The 24361-nt window shown below is 35.9% G+C and overlaps 1 long non-coding RNA gene across 1 annotated transcript in view; it reads right to left on the bottom strand.

Annotated features, from left to right (window-relative positions):
• The window catches only part of LOC125699394 (uncharacterized), a 323127-nt gene that overhangs the window by 130320 nt on the left and 168446 nt on the right, over window positions 1–24361 (bottom strand). Inside the window, exon 4 of the long non-coding RNA XR_007379529.1 lies at window positions 9104–9372. This is a non-coding gene — a long non-coding RNA (uncharacterized LOC125699394). The remainder of the gene's footprint in view (window positions 1–9103; window positions 9373–24361) is intronic.

Below are 24361 nucleotides of genomic sequence, written 5' to 3'. Positions count from 1 at the left end.
TTGCATGTTATATTCAAGAAATCTTGAACGGACTACTGTATTTGTTGCATTAAGAGATGAAATAACCTGTGTTTAATTTTTTACCACAGGAAGCCTTTCATAGTGCTGTAATTTGGTAAAGTGTAGTCAGTAGCTAGAAGTGTATCCAGTTGTATGTAAACACTGGGAAAAAATATGAAAAAGGAACCTATGCAAGTCAATCTGAAGGGTACAAACAAATTGGAATTAGACCAGGACACCAGGGCTAATTTCCACCATCCTATAAAAAGTACACGATAACTTTAGGGATGACAAATGGTCAAAATCCCAGTGTTATGTCTTATCCAGCTGAAAGCTGACATCTCCAGCAATGCTGTCCATTAACACCATGCTGGTGAACTTGTATTGACTCCAAAGGCAGAGTACTGCCCACCAGAAAAAGGAAAAGAAAAGCTGTGTTTTCTTTTTGCTGCCTTTCCTAAGAAGTGATTTATTTCCTATGACCCCGAACTTAAAATCAAAGTGAAATCAAAGGCTAAACAGATTTGCTATGAACAAAGGCAGTCAACCAACAAAGAACTTGAGCACATGCTTAATTTTAAGTATTGTGATAGCTACACTGAACTCAAAAAAGGAAGAGTGGCTGTGCTGGGTCAAATTCCTTGGGAAGAAAGTATATAAATGCTACGTCTTTTAGTAATATTTGCCCACTCATTTATGGCTCAAAGATTTTCTTATCCAGAGATGGCATGTTGTTATTTAACAGTTTTGGATGGATTCTCCTTCCATGAACTCTTTTAGTTTTTTTGAATCTACGTCAAATTTTGGCATCTTTAACAGCTTCTAAAATGTTGTTCCACAACTTATTTAGTATCTCAGTGTGAAAAAACATCATTTCATTTCTTATGAACTGTCCAATTAGTTTCATTTGATACTCATTTCTTACACATAAGGAACATCCAGTCATTTTCCACTTGTCTTTTTCATGGCATTTCCAGTCCTGTAGATCTTTATCATACAATGCTTAGTTGATTCTTTCCCAGTCTGAGGACTACACTTCTTCTGTCACATAGAGGCTATTCTATAAGCCTTATCACCTTTGTTACTCTTCCTTTATCCTCTCTGAAACAGTAACATTAGAATCACTCAGCACACTGAAGATAAAGAGTAAACAAGGGCTACACACAAATATTTTCAAACTCAGTTTCCTGAAATTTCTCAGTACTGTTGGGCACTAGCTGACAAATTCAGTTTAAGTCAACGGATTTGGAATCTGCTCAGTTTCAAGCATTTAACAAATAAATATAAAAATAAATAAGAAAAAAGGCAACATGGCTTTCCATAACTCAAACTACGAAATCATAAAAAGCAAAATCTTTTAAGTCTTCTAAGAATTCATAGTAAATAATTTGTTCAATTAATTACTTGACTTCTGCTCTTTTTTTCCAGATTGTTGTCCGTTTGTAGCCAACTGAAACACAAAGATCAGTTAGGGTCTGTCAAAGACCAGTATGGGTAGGTCTTTCAAAGACTCCTGAAGATATCAGTGTAGTATTCTGAATCTAAATACTATTGTGAAGCTATTCAGAAGAATAAAGGTAAACAATTTATATTTCAGATCCATTCTATCTTTATATATTTTAGGCATAAAATACAAAACAAAAAGATTGACAGTCTTCAACAGAAGGCAGACTCCCAAATTTTGCCTGGATATGGCTTCATCAGTTCAATTATGACTAGATTTGACTAGTTTTGATTATGTATTGAGATATGTGATTCTTACATTCTTACACAACCAAAACTATTCCACTGATAATGAGAAAAAAACATTATATAACTACAAATTATTCCTCCTAGAAAATTTGTGCATATCTAATGTATTTTCTGAAAAAGGAAGTCAGAAGGGACAGGGTGAGGACATGCATTCCTGTACATAGAGACTCTCTACACACTCAACCTATGCAGATATGCAGTTTGAGTAATAATTTGGAAATAACATATGAAAAATAATATAATTCCTTTAGCTGCCAGTAATGCCACTGAAAACCTCTCCATGTACTGATTATCTAGAAATACAGGTAACAAATATTATATTGTCTACTTCATGCAATATAACAAGAGGAGCTATTTAAGAAGTCCTCAAAGTGAGTCTAATCTGGTTCTCCATTCAGTTATTTAATATCTCAGAAGAAACATACTGAGGCAGCAATAGAGCAGTTTTGAAAAATCTGTGAAGAAACAGACAATTGTAAAGCACAGAGAAAGTGCTTTGGTTTAGGGGGATACAATGGGATAACTAAAAGATGAGAGGCTTTCTGATACTAAGTCACAGAAGGCAGGATAGCATTTATAGTTAGCATTAATAATAGAATTTATTATTTCCATGTGAGTTTTGGCTGGTACTGCATGAAGAAAGAAAATGATAAGATTTTTCAGTTCTGCCTTATTGGTCTTCTGAATGCATTCCTCATATTCGATTGCACCATCTGGTTGGCAATTTGCCTGCATGTCCTTCCTGCTTTCTTGGAAACTAAGCGTGGATGTGCTCAGGAAAGAAATGGGAGACATTGCCACTCAAAGAGTTGCATGAATCATAGAAAATCCTAAGTTGGAAAGGACCCATGAGGATACTTGAGTCCAACTCCTGGCTCCACACAGGACAACCCAAACATTAGACCATATGATAAAAAGCACTGTCCAGACACTTCTTGAACTCCAGCAAACTCAGAGCTGTAACCACTTGCCTGGAGAGTCCATTCCACTGCCCAGCCATGCTCTCAGTGAAGAACCTTTTTGTTTACCCAGCCTGAACCTCACCTGTCACAGTTCCATCCAATTCTCTTGGGTTCTATCACTGATCACCAGAGAGAGGTCAGCGTTGTACTTCCTTGTGAGTAAGCCATAAGCCATTATGATGTCTCCTTTCAGTCTCCTCTTCTCTGGGCTGAACAAACCAAGGGATTTCAGATACACTTCAGATATCTTCCTCTCTAGACTCTTTATTTTTTATTAACTTTCTGAAGTTTTATTTTTGGATATGTCTAGAAGTACTCATTCTTCATAGAGTTAGTGGCACCAATGGCACTGATCTTAATCCTCCCTCATTTTGGGAGAATGAACTAAGCATCAAGCTACTGGATAAGAAAAAGAACTATGACCACCAAAAGAAACCCAAGACCATGGCCAAGTGGTGTATTACTGAGTGGCTAGATGCAGCTGATGAGCTGGTGCTTGCAATTTTGCACAGAGATCTTAGTCACTCATAATCTTTGGAATGCACTACAAACTTTGCTTTAAGTAAAAAAAATACTATGAACTAGTCCAGTTCAAAAACTAGCTTATGTCTCTCCATAAACAGCACTTATATACCCTGTTCTAGCTATAAACACTGCCTCCATTCATTGTATAAAGTGCCTAAGCTGTGAGTTGCACAGCAGAGTGAGGCACTGCAGTATTCTGCCTCAGGTGGGATGCCCCTTTCCTCTCTAGAAATCTGTGCCTTTTGCTGTCTGGCATTTCCAGCCATATCACAGCACTGAAATTCATGGCAGCACACTAGCGTGGCAGCTTGCACAAGGCTCCCTGGCTCTGTACACATTGGCTAATGCATCATCCTCCACCTTGCTGCCTCCTTTTCTTTGCATCTTCTCTTCAACTACTACAGTGAAATTATGTGCCACGAATCATAAGCAGAACTTATTCATTCAGTTTAGACAGTAGGAAAAACACTGTGCTCTGTGAGCTGTGTGACTTACAAAAGAGACTTCATGATGGGAAGTTGAATCTGTGAGACTCAAACCTCAGCAAAGCTGTTTGTTCACCCTCTCCACAAAAATGTCTCCTTCTCATGTAACTTTACATATGACACTTGTAACATCTACTGCACATCTCCTGATCTCCCTTCTCTACTGTAGAATCAACCTCTGCCATGCTCTCTCTCCTGTTTTTTCCATTAAGACCTTACTTTTGGTTAGGCCAAAGCTGTGCAACCAGCAACAACTCCTACGTTGAACATTGTGCCTGTAAAAGCTTCTGCAACACTGAAGGAATGCCAGTGTTCAATAGGATGCAACATATACATTTATATACAGGGATTATTAAAAAAAAAAAAAAGAAAAAAAAGTAGAGGTCCCTTAAAAACATCCCAAGTAGAAAACAACAGCTTTCAGCATTAAAAAGACAAGTTTTTACCACAGTTAATGTACCCATAGTGTCTTAAATACAACCATTATTCTGCATTCCAACTATTGAGACATACTGCAGTACCCAATATGCCAGAGCACTGTAACTGTTAGTAAATGATGACTTTTTAATGGGAAACCCTGTACATGTTAAAAATATGATACTCTCCCTAATCCTGTGTAGCTGGAGATATCTTATGCAGATCATGAAGATTTAGAAACCTCTGAAAAACAGATGTGCCAAGCAACCTACTAAAAGCAAGCATATATTGAATTTATTTATTAATTTATATGGTGCCCATCTCAAAGCAGAGTCTGTACAGAATAAACAAAAATTAAACCAAACTGGGCTCAGTGCCAAGAGAAATCAGCTATACCAATAAAAGTGGGGGAGTGTACAAGAAAACTATTCCAAGAAGATGTATGTGTGTCTCCAGATACTGTGCTTGGTGGACACACCACAGTATCAACCGTGGAAGTAACAGAATTACAATTTACAATAAGGATGCTAATATTTGAGAGTGGGAGAGAGTAATTTTGACAGAATTAATTTACAACTATGGAAAGCCACAGAACAGAGGCAATTACAGTGGAAGAAATACAAAGTGTTTGAGTTTGGAAAAAAGATGGAGCATATATACCATCACACAACAGCTACATGATTTCAGCTCTATTGATCATATCCCATTTTATTCTCTGCTCAAAACATGTAAAGAAGAGGAAAATGTTGCACATATCATGTGAAGGCTTTCTGGTGGGTATTCTCTCAAATATACATAACTCTTGTTCTGTCACTACCCTCTTTCCCATATTTTATTTATAACACATCAGGGTTTTTAGTCCTTTTTAAAATTTTGATGATTTAGATGAATAATGATGAGGTAGCTGCCTAAATACAGAGCTACTATGAAGAAATGCCTCTGAGATCTAGACAGAGGACAACAGAGAAGCACACTTCATTTTTAACAGGCACAAAGATAAAGCCATACAATTAAAATGGCTTTTGGCTGCAGCACCTCTCTTGATTCCGATTCTTTTTCATGATTATGTTTTTTTTTTTAAATCTATACCACTCACAGGGTGAGGTTTAAACTTTTTTTTTTTTTTTTTCCTTAATTCTTCCTCCCAGGATAGCCCAATATCAGCCCTGTTTATGACACATGACATTTTACATTTATTCAGTGAAGCCGTTTCCAGCAATTCTCCTGCCCTCGCAGTCATCTACACAGTTTTTCAGAGTTTCTGCCATGCAATCCCCTCCTCATAAAGCTAACAACTTCAGCAACAGGTTCAGATTTTTCACCATGGAATAAGATTTCAAATCAGATTCAACACTCAAATTCTGATTATAGAAAATTATACCTTTTCTTTGATACCTAGTAGTTTTGATCTATTTAAGATAGATCAAGTTCTACTGAATTGTGTTACGGTGATACCACCAGAAGCATCAATGCTACTGATGCTGAGCCAAGAAAAAACATAAACAGAGTTGAAGCATGAAAAAGGTATGTGCTATAAATAAACGTGGAGGATGAATAGCAATCAATAACATGTGACCTAACTGAATTAATTTTACATTGCTTATAATATAAATACAGTAAGAAATATAATTCTGGGAAAAAAAATACTTCAATACGTAATTTCTAAATACTGTTTTCAAAGTCATTCCAATTCATTTAGCATTTTGAAAATTGCTAGCTAAATTCTGTAACAATATGATGAATTTAATTAATCTCTTACAAACATAATATAAAGGAGCACACTATTCCAGATTTCTTCTTTATTATTACTGTAAAAATCTTTCAAATTAGTAGGTAGGACAGTAAGTCAAAATCTTTGACACAACTGCATGAAGCCTTCACAAGTAACATTATTTCTGGTTCCATATATTTATACCTATATCTAAATATTCATTTCAAATTAATTTCATTAATAACGTTACATTCCAGAGGAGCAAACTTTCCTCCTGCCTCACCAGGTACAGTACCCACATACCCACATGTGCAAAGAGAATCATACACACTAAAACCATTTATTCTCACAGAAAGTTTAGCACAATACAACTTCAGCTTCTATGATTAGAAAATATTTTCCCTTTCACATTAACACAAATCTTTTACAGATTTAGATCACACTTGAATCCTGAATTGGCTTTATCAGCTGCTTATACTTCTAATTATAGCACACAGTTTTCATTCGCCCTTTAAACAGCTATAGCAAATTGGGATACCATTTTCTCTCCTGGGTGTTTGCTTCCAGAAAATCACCATTTTCTGAAAGTTTCAGCCACAGAAAAAGTTCCCTAACAATCACTGTATTCAAAGCACAGTACTAACAGTGTACAGTAAACACAGACCGAGATTACACCTTAACCAAGGAAGAAAAAAGTAATGGCTAACTGCTCACTTAACAAGATTTAGTTTTATGTACCAAATCAGGTTTGTTCCCCCAGAAACACACACTGTTCTGATCATGTAGTTAGCATCATATGTCTGTAAGCATAGACAAGGGACATGAATTAAGGTTAGGAACTTAATTCTAATATTTCCTAACTTTGAAGTTACTAGCTTTGCAACTTCAAGACATTAATGAAATTCTCTCTATGCAATACTAAAGCACATATCTGTTAAACTGATTTCAGTGCCAGTGAACAAGTGATAAATCAGAAACACACAGTCATGAAAAGCCATTCACATGCCAGCTGTGATGACTACTGTGGCATTTGCCATAGTTTACAGGTTGGAATTGCTATTTATTAACATTAATTTCACAATGTGCAACCATTTTTTCAGGCATTTTCCAGGGTCAGCTCTTGTACCAAGTAACTTAAACCTGTTTTCATATGGAGTCTGTTCAAAATCTCATTACTGAAAATGGAAACAGTTCAACTGATGTGGGTTAAAAATCAATGGATTTTGCAAGAATGTCCATATTTCAGAATGCATAAGCTACAACTCAGCAAGGTACTTGGATATGTGCATATAATTGCATACTAATGGTCCTTTGGTTATCAGTGGGAGTACTGATATTCTTGAAATGAATCAAGCACACCTATAATGCCAAGTAGGAATTCACACAAATTTACAGAAAAGAAAGAGGAGAGGAAAGGTTAGACGTGATAAGCAATGCATCTGTTATTTTCTTACAGGCTATACAGAAGAGTATTAGAAAATGGTAAAGGAAAAGAGTTCAAGAACACATATTCAAGATGCATATAAAGCCTATAGAAAGTTTCTTATTCTATTTTCCCCAAAGGTTCAGAGAGAATTTTTCTGCTGCCAAAGCTTGCAGCTTAACAACACATGGGAATCCAACAACTTGAGAACAACTCAGCATCAGAAAGATAACGCTTGTCAGTGAAGTTCAAAGCAGTGGAATACAGAATTATTCCTTAGATTTGTCCTTTGGTTGTTTGGTGAAGAACAACAGCTGACATTTAACTCCATGCATAACACAGCTGAATTCATTTTGACCAATGACGCAGCAAACGTGTCAATATAATCCACTGCATTTGAGTTGGGACCACGTCTGTAAAACCTCATCCATGTGACTAATCTGACCAATAGAATCTAGACTAAAGGATATGCACACACACGCATACAGAAACAGCATTTAGGGTTTCAAACTAATCATCTTAGAGAGAGATAATGTTCGTATCAAGATCCAAACTTCTAGGGCACTCATTAGAAGCAAAGTGAAAAACTCTAAGGGTTTGACCATTAGCATGCTGGCACATAACTCTCTTTGTGAAGTAATCAAGCTCTCTTTCAGAATTATATGATCATCCCTGTGTATACCATCCTAGCTCTTAAAATTTGCAAAAGCTTTCTAGCTTTTCACTTACTGCTTTTCTGGGGTTTATCAATTGCTCTTAGTTTCTTGGCACACCTCCAAACCCATCTGGCTAGTAGTATGAACCCAGCGATCTTGACATCAAAAATTCTATCTTAAAAAGCCAAATACCTTTCTTATGGTCATGAGCAGTAGAAGCTTTCAACACACCAAATCACTCCCTCCTGCAGCACACACACATACACACACAGAAAAAAAAAAACATGGTCTTAGCATAGCACACACACAAAGACCCTACTGCATTTTGTTTGCTGTCACTCTTAACCTCACTATTTTAAAACCAATGCTTCCTATATACAATAGTAATTGGAAATGGCCTTCAACAGTCTCCCAAGAACACAATCATATTATATAATGATATCTGAGAATTAGCAAGACACAGTATCACCTTGTTTATCTGTAACTAAAGGAGTATGATGAATGAGAAAGCCTGATACTAGCTAATGCCTTTCTGACCACCAAAATTCACTAAATGGATGATCCTAATTGCTTCACAGTGCTCCTGAAATACCGTATTCACAAAACTTTCCTTTTATAGTCTATATAGACAGTCCTATTTAAAAATAAAATCCATTTGCGTTTACGTCAGGCCTTACTGTAATGAAATTCTATCCTTATTGTAGATATGGGCACACAAAATATGGAAGTGATGTTACAAACCAGGATTTTCACTTACATAAAATGCTGTTGTAAGGGAAATCTGACATTTTGGTGAAGTAATCAACCTTAAACTTAGTGACAGGTAGGACACTAACCTGACCACTGCCAATGTTCAGATAACATATAACTGTTTAATTGTACATAATTTCTCATTGAACTATTTTTTTACATGATTCATAGTAATGATAAACCTTATTTAACACAGAACAGGTAACTTTACTTTTTTGCCTATCTACATTGAACTGAATTTAAGGACCAAAAAAACGTCCGAAAGTGCAAATGCTCTCTGTAGCTGAGATCCATGTTAAAAGGTGCTGTAAGCATTAATTTATTAATTGCTTTAACTGGCACAGAGAAATGAAGCATCTTGAGGTTTCCCAATTCTAATGAGATCTCCAGTGCCCAGCATTTAGCTGTCAGAACAAACTTACCATAAATTGCAGCTTGCACTTGTGACACACAGTCAGAAGCACCAGTTTTCTTGAAGATGGAACATGTTAGGGATTCCACTGCACCAGCTGTTTTGCTACTTAACCTGTTTTTCCTTGCAAGGGAGAAGGTTGCTGCTCTCCCGTGCCTTGAGCACACTTGGATCTGCAACTGCTGCATAATGAATATGCCTGTTGCTGCCAAGGTTCAGAAAACATTTGGGCACAGGTGTCGGTTCCTTGTCAGTCTCCAGGGCCAATAAATGGAATCTCTGCAATGTAAAATGAGACAATACATTCACAAAGTCATTATGTTTTCCCAGAACATGCAAAGCTCCAAAATAAATGCATTTCAAGCCTTGTAACACCCCCATGTTCATAAGGCTCATTACTGTTTTTAATTTTGCTTGCTGCTTATTTACTGTTTACTTTCTTGCTTTACTGCCCTGGTGAAATTGCTCTTAATTGATGCCTTAAATGGAAAGAAACAAAAAAAGGAAAAAAAGAGGAACACAATTCCAGAGATGCTTGGTCCCTAACTAATCCTATCACAGACTCACTGCTGCCAAAATGGCACCATATTAAAAGGTTAAACGAACTTCTTCCAAGTTCCTGTATCCTCTTTAATCTCTCTTGTCAATCTTTTAAAGTGGCTTTTTGGCAGTGAAAGTAGCCATCTCTGTCCTGTGACAAAATACTTTCGACAGAAGAGATGACCTTACAAGCAAAATGATGATGTCTCTCTAATGACTGCAGCTGTCTTAGCTTTATTTTCATAGGAACAAAGTCCCTCTGAGGAATGAGAAATACTACAACTTTTCTCTGCAACTAAATTTTTTATCCCCTATAACAGCAGGATTATCAGCAGACTCTCATACATTAGCTTTCCCAGGAGGCCTTCCCCCTGATTCCTTACTAATTTTTGAATAGCGCATTGCCCAAGACACAAAGCCCCACTGCCACATGTGGCACAAAAGCTCCATTTGGTTTTGTTCTTATTAATGAATCATATTCTCTTTATATTGAAAAAGCTCCACCACCCTTGAAAACCCTGCTGAATATCTGGAAGCTGCCTGAGTACCCCAGCACAACCTGAAGCCATCTCCAGTGATAATGCCACCAGCTTACATCTATCGGCTGCTCAGCCTCAGAGCATTTCAACAAACCCAGTCTGTTCCACACAATTTGAGGATGCTTATCCCACACATCCTTAAATTGGCTTGAAAGAACACTTGTCTAGACTAAGTTCCATTCCAGCCAAAATTCCAGCCTTAGGACCAGGCTATTATAAAACAATTCAGAGGAATGCTATTTCTTCAGGTAATATTGTCATTCACTTCATTCCAGCCTAAGGGCCTGCTTTTGGTTGTTTGGAGCTGCAAAGAGCAACCCTTACATCACTCTGAAATTGATATAACAGAAGAAATGTCCACGATGCCCAGAATCCAACCCAGTTCATGGAGCCAGTATGAATTCAGCATTACCTTCAAACTTCAACTCATACATTATTCTCTCCCACAAAAAAATGACAGATTTTCAGATTCTCAATTTTACGCATTATCAATGGCCCTCGAAAGTACATAGCAGGGTCAGGAACAGAAGATGCCACAAAATCTGCAAAGCACAATCCAGCTGCATCCCAACATACACACAGGATGTCAAGCACTCCATTAAATACAACCCACAAGTAAAAACATAAGCAGTAAAACAGGTATAGCTGATGACAATAAAGAATGGTATACAGTTATTCCTTTCCTTCACCAGAAAACAATCAGCAAAAAGACCAATGAAATATCAGCCATTCCTCAGCCACCATTTGGTTTATCCCACTCTAAATCCTTTTGTCTGGTGACAGCATAAATGAGAAGATCAGAAACGATGGTTTCCTCAGGAACCATCAGGAGCAAAGCAAATGGAGAAGGTTTTAAGAATAGAATGATGCAAAAGCATACATACTCTGCTGTTTCAAGGAAATGTAAACATAAATGTTATTGATAAAATTAAACAGTGAATACTCTCTAAGCAGCACACAAAAAATGGATTTTTTATACCATCTCTATCCACAAATACTGCGGAAAAAAATTCTTTAGGCTGTACCAGGCAGCAATTGCTGAATTACTTCTCAACATCTGAGACAGTTAGTGGAACTCACAATAATTGGGTTTTGCATATGAAATAATAATTGGCTGCTGAGGTATATGCAGCTTCATAACACAAAACAAGAAGTTGCAGAACTGTGATTTCTTCAGCCTACCAGAGAAAAATGTCCTATCAGCCCCAACAGCGTGACTGGTTAAATGCAGAGGCACGTGTGAGTTATCACACACACAATCCACACTTGTGGAAAAACCCTACAAGCCCAGGACATCTTTAATACAACAAGCACTTTGGCATATTTTATGTTGACTACTAAAATAGAGATGTATCTACTGACAGTCACCACATAATTTCGGGGTGCTCTAGAATTTGTACACCCTAATATTCATCAGTTACCTAATATTAATTCTTACATGTATCGGTATCATTTTAGACAACTATAATTTATATAAACTTCAAATAAATGAAAATTAATAAAATTGAATTCACTGGAAAATTTTGTTGTTCTAAGACTAATATAATAAAATCTATAAAATAAGTATAATTGATATTACTAATAAAAGCTTCTTTTTGAAGTTAATTCAGAATAATTTTCTCTTTCAAAATTACAACTTCTAGTAATTTTCACAAGCAAGTCAACATTTCAATCATGCCTCATTTCTAAATATTAATCTTGTTTTAGCTGGTTTTCAAATGGATTTTAGTTCCGTGGCTTAAAGTGAAAAGTATTTCAGATTAGCTGACAAAAACAACAGTCTTTTACAAAAGCAAGCCGTTCCTTTGCACCTTGCAAATTAGTCAAGCATATTTCTTGAGAAATAAAATGCAGAGGGGCCTCTTACATGAACAAGGTTTGCTGTACAAAATAATAATGGGGCTTAAATCTGCAACCATTAAAACTAATTATTCATCAGCTATGATTTAATGGTAATGCAGGATTGCTAATAGCAGCTTTCAGAAAATTTATTTTTTTAATGGAAAGGTATAAGTATGAAAATTGTTAAAATCAAAGTCAAGATTTAAGAAATCTGTTTTGAGGGAGTACTGGCAAAAATCACATGCTGCACTGCTACAAACTGTGTGAGGCAGCAAACGCTATGCTTTTTAAGAACACATTTTCAGTTATTACTATAAAATCGTAATTAGATAGTAAATTACAATGTTAATATTCACTTTGAACAAATAAGTGTTTGTAGTTGTAGGACTGGGCATTATTATGGTAGCGCAGGGACCTATTCGCCAAATAAGACAAAGACTTTCTTCATAAAAGTTATTCCATTCTGTAGTTTCTTCTTATGAACTTGCACAAAATGCTAGATTTTTATGTGCACTATTTGCTGAAGTCATCTTCACCAACATCAAAATCTATATTTCCCTTTGGGGAAGTGCCAAAACAAGCATTATTCTCATCTGGTTCCACTATCCAAAGAATACAAAGAAATGAAAGAATCATTTCCCCCCGTACAGAGAAAAGATTATGTAAATGAAATGACAAACTCTGATCAGTTGTACAGGAACTTTAGCATTTCTTTTTTTCATGGGAGGGGAAAAAGAAGCTCTAATAGCTTACATGAATCACTACAATATACTCTAATATACTAGTGATATATTATACTCTACATGTAACTATATATATTACATATACATGTTAATATAATGTTAATAATATAATACTACAATAATATACTATAGCATACTATAATTTTTCAATAACATATATTCCCCATCTAGAACGTCAGTAATATATAAAAATAACAAATAATTATTTAGCTTCAATTACTTCTGTGAGATTTTTCCCCTACCTTTTCCACATTCAAGAAGCAATTCATGTTGTAGTCAAAGAAGTTATTTCAGAAAATATACAAAAATAGTTTATTTCCCAGCTTGTAAAGGAGAAATGATTAAAAATACGCTACTCATTATGAAAAATCTTTTTCAATACATTTCACTTATCTACTGCTTATGCAAGCTGAAATTTTAGAAAGTGTCCCTGAAAAGATGTTAGAACACTGTTTAACGATGAATCTTCGTAAATTATATTATGGACACAAATTACATTTTTAATTATGATTCAGTAATCTCTAGAAGAGTGATAGACTTCACTACACATAGTAGTATATGCATAATGTCTTGTAAGAGAAGCATAAGAAAGTAAGTTCCATACACATTTGGAATTTAAGGAATAACCACCTTCCAGTGTCAGAAACCAACTATACAGGAACCACATTCTGCACAGAAATTTGGTAGGCCTGCAACTGGACAAGTTAATTATACTTCTGGCTAAAAGCAGTCCAAACCAAAAGAGTCTGATTTTAAAATTACAGGGACTGATTGACTCTATTCATGGCTTTAGAGCATCAGGATACATGGATGAGCAAGCAGAGAGGAGGTAATGCTGCCAAAAGGTGAGTGATAAGTACATTTATCATATATACAAATTTGAATTTGTATAATCCTTCTTTGCTGTATGTCCACAAGAATTCTTTTTTGGATTATTGAAAAAATTGATGCCTATGAGCGTGCTATAGAGGTACAGTCATGAGTCTTGCAGACAGTCATCTAGTAAAAAGAGGAAAAAAACATTTCTATTGAAAAAAAATCTCAAATCACTGGTAGAGATGGCAAATAAACTAATCTTCATCAGGATACTTATAACTGCACACAAAAATTTGAGGAAGGCCAATTTATACCAATTAAACATTTGATCTGGATTGCTTACAGTAACTTTCCCATGACTTCAGTTTATCTCTGTATTTCTCTCCTTGTTGTAAACTAATTGAGAACAATACTTCATATTTCACAAAGGTTAAAGAAGCCCTCAGAGGGGAAGTAAAAGTTATTATTCTCAGCTAATAGAATACTCAGTATCACTAAAGATTAATTACTACTATTTTGGGGTCTTCTTACAGACCAATAAACTGACAAGCAACGAGCACATACAGAGAAAATAAAGAGTAAAATCAGTACGCATATATTGTGGCTCTTATCACAAGATGAGTAAATAATCTCAGTTATTCCATTGTTTTCTCACAACAGTCACAATGATATTTCTCTGGGCCTAATTCTTACAAATTGCTGACATATCTTTACCTATAATATGCAAGGAAAGAGCAAGCAGGAAAATCCAAATTCTTAACTGTGCTTGTACAGTTGACTACTTGGATAACCACAATGAATGCTCTAATTCTTAAGCAAAAAGAAGGTTTGGTTTTTCTACGCTCACTGTCTGAATTGCCAGACGATTCACTGTCTAAATTGCCATGGGGTTGGTTCTGTTTAAGTAATAGCATTCAGTCTACTAGGTGTTTTTTTTGCCAAAAGGCGCCACTTCTCTTACAGAGCAGTCATTTTCCTTATGGAGGTGCCATGCTAAAAATTGAGCCTACCATTTTTAATGCCACGAGGTATTACATGGAATTCCCACACTGAATTGGAACAGTTCCACGTATGAACTCAGTTTATGCATCTTGATTTATTTTTACTGCATCTCAACCTTCCAAAACATGTATTGTTTATTTGACAGACAGAATAAGGCAATTGCTGCCTGCTCCTGTGCTTCTCAGAAGTTGTAAGCAATGCCATCTGGAGCAGACTATTAGCTGGAAAGTTGCCAAGAGGTATTCCATTAGCTTCCTAGGGAAAGAGGTCTTGTGTCGTGCACAGGATGATGCTTTTTGGAGGCATGGCAACCAATGAAACAAGATCTTATGAAGCCACAAACCATTGCAGTAAATGTTAGGATTTTCAAAAACTTGCATTATTTACCATTTTCCCACCCCAAAGACAAGGAACTTTTATGACTGACACCATTTTGGCTAATATTGCGTGCATCTTGAAAGTATCACCCAAAAGACTTTACTGTACACTGTTGACAAAAGTTAGAATAGAAACAATATTTTCAAGCTCAAGTACATCATCCTGTTACAATTGGCAATGGAAACAGATTGCTTGATATAGTTTGGCAGTGTGAAATGACAATAAGATTTCAAGCCACAAAAATGGCTGAAGGAAAAAAGCTGTTGAAGAAGAGAAATCACACATCAGCATCATGATAACAGTGATAGAAGCTACAGTAAATACATAGACTAATATTTAGGTGACTCAGTTTGCTCTTGCTAAATTAAAAAGGCAATGATCCATTCCCCCTAATTCTGGAAATATATGGCAAAACATTACATTTACCTAAAAGCCCAAGTTGACTTTAAGCACTATTTATTTCTAATTGGAAACCTCATTTCAGACTCTGGCTTTTTGTTTTGTCTTGTTTGCTTGTTTTCCTTTTCCAATACCATCATACTACGAACAGAGAATTAATTCAGATCTATCAACTGATCAGTTCCTCACAAAGCTGCCATCTTCTTGAGCAGCATCCACTTCCATAGAAGATAATAGGCTGCAAGTATTATTTTGTTGCAAGTGAAGAGTTACGGAAATTAATCATTTGTTTATTTATCGCTTTCTATTTAACCTTTGAGCTAAAAGGAAAGGGTTCATAGCCATTACCATGAAACTGAAGACAGCTTTTCTGGATTTATTTATTTATTTCCCCTGATAAAGGTCCAGTGAGAGCAGGTGCCCCAGTCTCCACCATCATCTAAAGAGGAAATAAAGTAAAAGCTGCTTCAGTCTCTGGATTGATGTGGGAAGAAATCTGTTTGGCTTCACCTTGTTAGAAAAGCAGATATATTGAAAACCAGAAGTTATTTCTGTGGATTTACACAGCAAAATAACGTGTGGAACAACTCTGGTGAAAAAAACACATTCTGTTAAAGGCATCTCAATATTCATTCATTGAGCAACTCCTTATTTCTGGACTGTCAGATGAACTAAGCCTGGCATAACTTTTAGCAATTTCCTTTCCTAAAATGAAGAAAATCACAATAGGATGTTCTAGGCATGTATGTCTGCTAGCTTTGGGCAGCACTGACATCAAACAATTTCACCTTAAGTATTAGTCCATAATTCAGCCCCAGATCCCAAATACGAACAATGAAACTATTTTCATTAAAAGCAAAATTCACTGCCAATAAAAGAAAATCTGAGTTCACGTTAAGGTACTAACTAAGGTGGAAAACACAAGACTTTGGAAATGAGGAGATACCATGATTTAGCTTGCACACATCATCTCATTTAAGCCTGATATGTCTAGATGCAGTCTTTCATGGCATTTTTCCATGCTGTAGAATATCCTGAAAGGTGGATTTTATATCAAAATCATTATGCACAATGTCCACATACTGCATCTCCACATTCTACACATTTAATAGCAATTCTCATCTTCTAAGACACACGGCTGAGTTGTTCATTAAGCAATTTTTAAAGAGTTTTATGGCCTCATGAACAATATATTTTTTTTGTGGAAGCAGACTAAATTGTTGTATGCTGTGATAATTACACCAAACTAATTGTAGGTAAAATTAGCAAGGGGTCAGACGAATTTGGTTTCACAAGAAAATATATGCTTAGCTTACACCTTAAGTGATCTTTAGAAAATTAATCAAGTAAAACTGAGTCTCCTTAAATCAACATACATCGTTTTCTGTACATTCGCTGTGAAACAGGAAGTTTTAACACTGCTTTGAAAAATGTAACTTACTAAATGTTTTTTTGATTATCATTTTGGTTTAAATTACCAATTAACTTTACCCTAGAGAATCAAACAACATGAGCCTTTTCCACTTTAAGGGTACATTAAAATGATACTCAAACACAGCAGGTAGAGAGAAACATCGATAACACAAGTATGTTTTTTAAATCTCTTTTACTACCAGCTATAACATTGCTCCAATAATGGTCTCTAATATTACGATACTCACATAAAATTTCTTTAGATTTCCTGTTTCTATAGTGATACAAGTTCTCCAGACAATGTAAAGTCCATTGTGAAGCTCTTATATAGATGCCTTTGATGTTTCAAGTACATCATGGAAGTGGTGTAAAAGAAATGCAGACGCTATTTGAGTCAGTAGTGTTACTGCCGTGCTCTCAAACTCTGCTCCAGAGGTTTAGTTCACCTTTAAAAGAGTAGACTAGGTGACCTAAGCTCCAAGCAACTCGACTGAACTCTACTCGAGCAAATTTCACACAGAAGGAGCAGTATACTCCTCAATTTTTCCTCAATTTTATCATATATAGATATTTTGTGATTTACAGCACAACACCTCGGATACTCAGTTACATACCAATACATATTAGCATTTCCTGAAGGCCTAGAAAACTTCTCTGTAACAGGCATTTCAATTATTTCAAGTGAAGAGATTGCAAGTTGGTGCAAAACAATTACTTTATTTTCCAGCAAGATACCGTCCCCAATAACATTTTCAGATATATGTTTATGAAGAAATTATTCTTTCAGCAATCTTATTCTGATTGCATCATGTAAAATATTAAGCATATAACACCAAGGGTAGCATTATACACATAATACTAATGTTTACAAGAGTATTTAATATGCAATGGAATGAATTGAAGCAACTTCACAAAATAAATAAATAAATAAATAGTTTAGACCAATTATTTTAATTCAAAGTCCCTCCAAAGCGTTAACTAAAATTCAGTTTTTCCCAAAACAAGATTATACATAAGTTGCTCCAAAAATAATGCCTCCTGTTTATTTCCTTGAAAAATACAACATCTGCAAAGAACACAATAACACTCTTTGATAGAGCAAATTCTATGCTACAAAACACTATTTTCCAACACAGTCACCAGCATTAGCTATGTAGTTCCTCCAGCAGAACAAAAGCCTGCATGCTGCACGTGTAATAATCAGCAAGCATTGATGAATGGCGATAGGTAACACTTTTTTGCATATGGAGGTATTCAGTGACACAACTTTGCAACTTCTTGCACTTCCACGTCAGACTCTTTTTTGCCAGACTGCACCTCTGCTGATTTGTGACATGGCAACAAAATGGAAGAGAATATCGGTGGGGAGGTTCAACCTCTACTGTCATACTACCAACATCTACCTCTGACACTGTGGGCCAGCATAAGAAAATAGGAAGTACTGTTTTCACAGCAGCCCTCATACTTTTGAATTTTTCAATTCAAAAAAATTGTTAGGTTATTTTGATCAGTTGAAGCAAATACCTGACTTTTGAGTTATTATAAAGGTACTTCCTTTGTACATCATGGACTTATGGATAAACACTGCCAAATTTTTATTTTTGCTGACATAAAGTATTCCTTGTGGTTATGAATTAGCACAAGTACATTGTCTTTGCTGGTCAAAATACCAAAAATGTCACATTTACAGTGACCATCTTGCTGAAGGGCTGAAATAGCTCTTGTCGCTCTTATCCCTTTCATAACATTTCTGTGAATTCGGATATAGTGCTTTTTTGCCACTCATACACTTCATTGTTATTAGCAAAAGATATCAAGGCAAACAAAAGACTGAGCACTTGAGAAATGCAGACCCAAGCCTACATTGTTTTTTGCTATCTTATGGATGCCTGTGTGCCCATTTATAAAAGATTTCTTAGGGAGATAACAAGAATTCGTTTGTAGGGTAGTGGACTGCAAGCCAGGAAATGTTTATGATGTTGAGAAAGTCAATTGCCTGCTGGGTGTCTTTGTCTTCCCCTTATCCCATGAACTCTATGAAGTAGAGATTCTTTTAAATGAATAAATCTGAGAGGTGCCGCCTAAACTGTGGCTGTCAATGAGGTACAGCAGAGACAGATCTGTGGCAGATTCACAGAGGTCCTCTGGTGAAGCAGCCACAGTGGTGGAGGAACCCTCCACGCACTCACTCACACCTGCAGTGGCAGAGGAGAAATGAATGGTACTAGCTTGCATTACAGCAGTAAGCACTAATACAAGTGAAGAGACCTGAAAACACACGTAAAATATCTCACTCTCGTGCTTATCAATGTCAATGCACCTGTAATATAGATAACCCATTCCCTCACCTCGGAAGAGAAGTGTGTCACACACAAGAAATGCGTGGACACTGAAATCTGCCTCAGAACAGGCTACTTACAGCTTAAGGAGCAAAGATGATGCTACAAAGACACACAACATTTATTAAATCTTTAAACATTAGCTTCAGCAAAGTAGCTACAAGAAATGCCCTCAGAGATAGAAAATCTAAGAAAAATAGTACTGGCATCTAATTACAGCAGTAGAGTTTGCTGCTTTTATCTGTAATTGGACTGTATAGTCTTTCATTCTAATTTACTTTACATCTAAACTGTGATAATCAAGACAAGCAGAACAGAATGGCTTGTAACTGGCTATAGCACCGACACCAGTTAATGCCTAATTATAACAACTAAATTAAAGAGGGGACTGTAAAGAGGTTGACTATCAGTTTGAAGCATTTAATTCTGTGGAAAGAAATAGAGATTTTAAATCCTAAGTAAAAAAATCAATATTATGGCTCATTATATTGATATTGCTAAACAGATTAATGAAATTAAGTATTTTATGTTTTTGTTTTTAAAGAAGTTTTATCATGATGTAAAGATGGCTTCAAACAAAACAAGACCACAACAGAGAAGGAAGTTCACATTCCAGACCACTTTATAAAGCAATCTGACCTGGAAAAAAACAGTAGGTGGAATCTACTTTCCCAGGATATCTCTGAGGGTTGCAGAATATGTTACATGACTGTGGATTTACTGCAGGACTCTGAAGAAGTGTACACATGGTATAAAACAAAGAAAATCCAGGATCCCGGGAAACATTTTGGTGTAAATCTGACTTTTAATTAAAATATTTTTGAAAGTTCCAAATACAAATTAATTATCTCAGAAAGACAGGTTAACTGAAAAGAATAATGTTTCCTGTCAGAACGTGTGCAAGTAAGGAAAAGGAATTTGGAAATGCTCAGCACCAATGAGCTCTAGCTAGCATAAATTCTAAACAGACTGTTTTAGGAATTACAATGTAAATTGGCCATCTACATGTTGAACTGGGTATATAAGAATTCATCTTCTGGGATATGAAAAAGGAGCAGGAGAAATAAAAATGCTTGCAGTTAGTGCTCTTACTAACACATTCTGTAGTACTCCAGTAGTAGGTGAGTGAGTAAAGTAGTGGGAGTTCATGGTGCATGGAGCATGATTTAATCCATTCAGTATCGTTGATAGAAAACAGAAGAGAATGATAAGGGGAAAAAATGAAAACATTAAACTTATTAGACTTACAAACTTAACAAAAATAGGTATCTGCTTTCATATAAGATTCATTAGCACTTTTAGCTTCAACATTTATAGATGACCCCAAAGTTGGTGGTTCTAAAGTTCTAAGCCACTCTTCACATGCTCATCACAGAGCCCATTTGCTTCTACCGTTTTAGGAACTTTTTGCCAGCTCCTAAAGTCACTAATGCAGAGACCCAGCTCCTTCAGGAAGCAAGGCTTTTGCTGAAGGCTTTTGTCTTTGTCCAGCTTTAAGGTGCATTGACACATTTAAATTTTGTCCATTTGCAAGTAAATTTAGAAAAGAGTAGAAGTCCTTCTAATTTCTGTTCTGAGTTTTCATGAAATTCATCATGTCCATAGAGCAGAATGTCCTCACTTGGTACGATGCACAAACCAGGTAACATTACAGCTGGTTCAGTGTGACCTGCACAAGTCATCCAATCAACCTGAGAGTCACTCCACAGTCCTCACAGCAGGAGGGTCCCTATGGGGGTCATTGCCAAGATAGGCTATTCCCATACAGCACAGTAAAAAGGAGCTGCAATATACACTTTGTCACCAAAGTGCTAACTGACTGGCTATCATGATATGCTACTTTGAAATAAAACATATTGTGACTGCTAGATCAGAAAACACAATGTTCTTAGCACTGATGTTTCTGATAAGTTGGATACTGAAAAAGAAAGGTATTGGTGCTCTTCACTGCTCCTCCACATTATGAATTCTTGCTTCGAATAGAAGTGCAACAATTGAAGTTTTTTATATCTTAAGTCCCTGTTGCTCCTTTTTTAATTATTAGCAGGCAGATAGAAGGAATTTTCATCTTTTCTTGCTTGTACACAAACTGTAGAAGTACTGAGATAGAATTCCCAGCATTTCATATACAAATTAAAAAAAAAAAAAAAATGTGTACACCCTCAAATTGTACATTGTTGATCAATAACCTGCCATGTTTTAAGTATGCCACCAACCACCTTCCTGCACATCAGATACCCAAATGCAGAAGAGCCACTTCCTTCAAGTGACAAAGGCTGAAAACATTCCAAAAAAATTTTACATGAGATGTGCTATGCAGTAGTAATAACTTTATCCATGCATCATCTTGTAAAATTCAAAAACATTTTATAAATGAGGAAAGGGCCTCAGGACAGCATCTATAACAGATATTTTAATGACCCTAAGATGAAGACAAGTTCAAAGTAATCCTGAGCCCCAGGTCTGCACCCAAACTCAAACTCTAAGTAGTTGCAGCTCTGAACACTGGCCTGCGTTTCCAAGTCCTGGATGATCTCTATTGCATTTAATTACTATCAGCAAAGATAAAAAGAATATTCATATTTGATGTTAACAGAGCCTCTTAAAAAACTACAAATGCTATCAATGTTCATAGATACTAGTGGGTTTGGCTATAGCAGTAAGAGTGACCGATCATGTAAAGTGATATGTCAAAATGGTAAAAACAAAAGGGAAAAAAATCTGCTATGAAGTTAGATGCTCTTTTTTTCCCTCCTCCCCTCCACCCCAATTTCGTTTCTGACTGCACCTGCAGAATTCCATATCAAGCGCAGATGAAAAGAGTGAATGGAATCTCATCCAAATTTATTAATGAAGATAGTCCCCAGGTGAATAGTAATACTATCCATCTTTTACAGGCAGGCAGATACAACAGTTTAAATTACTCAGAAAGAGTGGTTTAAAGACTCTGCCAGATTAAAGGTTTATTAGATTATGATATAGGCCTGGAAGCAAGCACCAGCCATTTCACACACCTGAAAAAGCAAATGTGAAAGTACATCTATAAATTTGGAATGCAACTTCCCTTTCTTCAGTGTCCAAACAAAACACAGCAAAACAAAACAAAAGATTCACCACCATACTGAGTACCTGAGACATTTACACCATTGCTCTCGCATTTTTAAGAGCTCATAAATACGCCCCCTACCTACAGAGCCCCTAATTTGAAGATAAATATTTCTTTGAGAGCAAGCAAAGCAAACAGAAGCAGAGGATTCCTGCCAAGTCTGCAGACCCGGATTTGCAACTTAAATCATTCAAAGAAAAAGGTGTTCTTCATGGAATTGAAACATAAATGACAGACATCCTGAACTGTCACACCTGCTCTCCTGCTGCAAGATTCAAACCCTAAAGTGTCCAAGCCCACAAATCCTCTGCTCATTTAAACCCAGAGATGCAGACTATGCACATAGTTCCAGGACTAGAACATAAATGTAAGGGAAAAGCTTTTTTGGTTGTTTTAAAACAAAGCTAGAAACTGCTGCCTGAACAGTTCCGAAGATTCCACCTCTTAAAACATACAATGTACAGAAAGTTTACACCTCCCAGTGCTGCAGCAGCATCAGGAGTACCTGCATTCTCTTTAAAAACATGTAATCAGATCCTTCAACTATAACAAAGTGCCTACCTCCTTCATTTTAGGAAAAGACACAAGTTATTTGACAGTCAACAGCATTGCACACTGCAAGATCTGTGCCAGCGCAATATCATCTTCATACATACAGTACATACCTTCAGAACCAGAAGTGACAGCATACTCTGTAAGCCCAGGATGACAATGGAACTACAGAGAAAGGTTTGCTTTGACTGGATGCCACCTTTGACTGGATGCCATTTTCTTATGTTTTTACCTGAACTTTCGTAATTTTTTCACTGGCAAGAAAAAAAAAAATGAATTTTTTTGCTTAGATTCACGGTATCTTCTGTGATGTGTGTTTTCATTCCCTATAATATTTCACATGATGTAACATTTATCAAAAATTCATCATGAAGTTTGGTCTGAAAAGACATTCTCTGCAGACACTTTTAAATCCATTTCCAGAATACGTAATTCAGTTTTGGCTTTCTCAAATTGCAAATCCTTCACTGACACCAAGAACACTCAGAAGTTCAGCATAAAATATAGCAAACATTCCATATTCTTGTCCCTCAGCACAGAAGTGTGCTGAAGTTCTTGTGAAATAAAAAATAATAATAAATACTAGAGATTCAAGAATAGTAGTTATGGACAGCTTACTGGCTCTGAGCAAGACAAAACAAAATGTATTCTATTATCATGAAAGGCTTTTTGATTAGAGGCTAAGTTTTGTTATAGACCTGTAAAGTAGATAAAAATAGGATTTTGACCCAGTTTTTTGCATCAAAACAATTTTGTATGTCATTAAATGGAATTAAAGTGTGGCAGCAGAGGTCAATGCTGCTATGTGCTCCAGCGCTAAAACACACAAAACATGTCATCACTTGGTGACTGGCAGAGCAAGCATTAAATTCAGGTGAAATTCTTAACTAAATATTCATATGTTGGTAAATTGGGGCATACTGTACCAGACATTTGCTCAAGTAACACCACCACCCCTGTGTGTATGTTACATAAAACATCTCACATTGTATGTAAGAATATAGATCACTATAGATAAAGGTCACTCGCACACCTTTAAACTACATTTAAACAGAGACAAAAAGATATCAGGTGGCAAAAGAAGGGAAGATAATGTGAAAAAGAAAAAAAAACAGTTTTCTTTTTGATAAAAGTGACATACAAAAATCAAACAATTCCCCTTGGCACTAGCTATTGCCACAAGTAAAATGACTACAAAAAAGAAAAACCGTGCTTTTAATACATGTAACATTACAACACAATCCTTCCAGATGTGTAGCAAAAATAATTTGAAAAATGCATCATAAATGTAATTCATTCAAAAGTTTTAACAAGGCACAGCATCATTTTCATTGTATTTCCAACCTCTGTTATTAAATATAACCAGAAAATAGCAGTAAAAATTAACCTAAAGCTTAACGGCTTATGTAAGAATGCTCTAATAAAAATGTTGCTGAGGTTATTGAACTGTACAATTAAACCCCTCCCACAAAATACTTTTCAGACTAATTTCATCTAAAGCTTATTCAGCAAACCAAAATGCCAATGCATTTCTTCAATTTCCACTTCTTTGAACCTGTTAATGTATGAATAAAAAAAGATTTATTTGTGTTATTAGCC

The sequence above is a fragment of the Lagopus muta genome, chromosome 12, assembly GCF_023343835.1.
Source record: "Lagopus muta isolate bLagMut1 chromosome 12, bLagMut1 primary, whole genome shotgun sequence".
In the NCBI taxonomy this organism is placed as follows: domain Eukaryota; kingdom Metazoa; phylum Chordata; class Aves; order Galliformes; family Phasianidae; genus Lagopus; species Lagopus muta.
The sequence above is the reverse complement of the archived record's forward strand: the minus strand, read 5'-3'. Positions and strand labels throughout refer to the sequence as shown.